Raw genomic sequence first — 1,708 nt, forward strand, 5'->3', positions numbered from 1 at the left:
GTTTTAGCTGTTAACCTTTCATCTTGGAGGCTCTTGTAGTTAATTAAGGTGAGCATGCATACTATATTTTCTATATGTAGTGTGTTTATTTGATATTAACAAAGAAAAAGATTCAGCATTACTTTAACAGTGTATCGTGCACATTATTTACTTAATACTTAATTAATTATATCTGAACACTCATAAGATTTCATTTTACAGGAACATTAGAAGAACTCCGGATACCATTAAATTATGAAATTTTGGAGCATTGGTTGTATTAGTCCTCTTGCCCTGGAAACTAGCTGTGCCCATGGTTCTAAAGAAAGCATGAAAGTGCTTTTTTTTTCATTAGAATGAAGACAGTGTGCTGAAAAAAGATTTATGACAACGAACTGGTATGTAACAGTATCAGTTAAAAATAGTAAATGATATCTTTAGATAACTTCAATTTCTTAGACATTTGTAACTTGCTTCAATAGACAACTTTTAAACAACGTTTTAGAAATTGCAGAAGCAGATTTAATGTGGAACAGATCTTTCCATTAGTGTGCATGTTACTGATTTATTTGATTTAAAAATGATCATTAATTATTTTTTTCTTGCCTGTTTCTATATAGATTGTCCCACAAATGAGAAGGAATTGCAGTCAATTTTGGTGCTACTAAAACAACCGATGCTTTTGACGTCTTCACCTTGCAACATTATGCAGTTATTTTTTGCCGTAACAATGGGAGGCAATTGGAAATGAATTAATTTGGAAGCAACCAGAACAACAAATTATCTGCAGTGGTATCCTTTCTAGATTTGGTTGGTTTGCTCATCACACTGGTAGACTTTAGAACGCCACTTTCTACAATTAATTATGGTAAGAGTAAATGACTTCATTATTATTAATTATTCTGTATTATTCTGAATTGAATTTCTATTAACAATTACCTATTGTCAACAGTATAAATTGAGGTTATTGTGCATTTATATCTTGACAGATAGTTATTTCCCACAGAATAAATTGACATTTATCATTGATTTATCTATGGAGTTTATCTATCTATCGATTTTCTATTGTCTGCATCGTAAATTGACGTAATATTTGACACTTATGTATGTCGCGTTCTATGGTTGTGATGTAAAATGGCGTAATGTTTGTTATTTTATTATTCAACTATTTTACTTGCTGTTTGATGCGTTTTTATTTGTGTTTCTTAATTATGAGTGTAATTAATATGTTTTTTATCCATTTCTGCAGGTTATACAATAAATGAGAGAATTAATGTGCAGTTTGGTTATACTGAAACAGCCCAAGTCTACAAGGGTGTGGTCTTTCCTGGATTATATTCTTGATTTGCTGTTTCGTCTTCGCCTTGTAACATCATGCAGTTAATTTTCAACCCATGAGCGAGAGCAACTGGATATTTATTTGAATTCCACCGAAATAAGAAATTCTCTGCTACAGTATCCTTTCTGGAGTTGGTTTACTTTTCGCACCTGTACACTTTGGAATGTTACGTGCTATAATTAATTAAGGTGAGAATACTTGATATAATTAATTTTAATTGCTCTTTATTAATCTGTTTGCCACCGTATCTGTTTCAGATCGACGTTGGAGAAGACAAAGATGACCCAGTAGTTGAAATAGTTCTTTATCTTGCATGCTCTATCTAGTAGAATTCATTAAGTTCATTTTATTCAAATTAATTTTTTATTTTGCATGTTTTTTTTTGTTTTT

General features: G+C 31.0%; 1 long non-coding RNA gene across 1 annotated transcript; it reads left to right on the forward strand.

Moving 5' to 3' along the window:
- The first annotated feature begins 9 nt into the window (after positions 1-9).
- Positions 10-1,524, forward strand: LOC112906765. The gene is made up of 4 exons (XR_003232573.1): positions 10-48; positions 202-377; positions 600-847; positions 1,229-1,524. It is a non-coding gene; the product is annotated as an uncharacterized LOC112906765 (long non-coding RNA).
- Positions 1,525-1,708: the final 184 nt, after the last annotated feature.

The sequence above is a fragment of the Agrilus planipennis genome, unplaced genomic scaffold, assembly GCF_000699045.2.
Source record: "Agrilus planipennis isolate EAB-ADULT unplaced genomic scaffold, Apla_2.0 scaffold179, whole genome shotgun sequence".
Lineage (NCBI taxonomy): Eukaryota > Metazoa > Arthropoda > Insecta > Coleoptera > Buprestidae > Agrilus > Agrilus planipennis.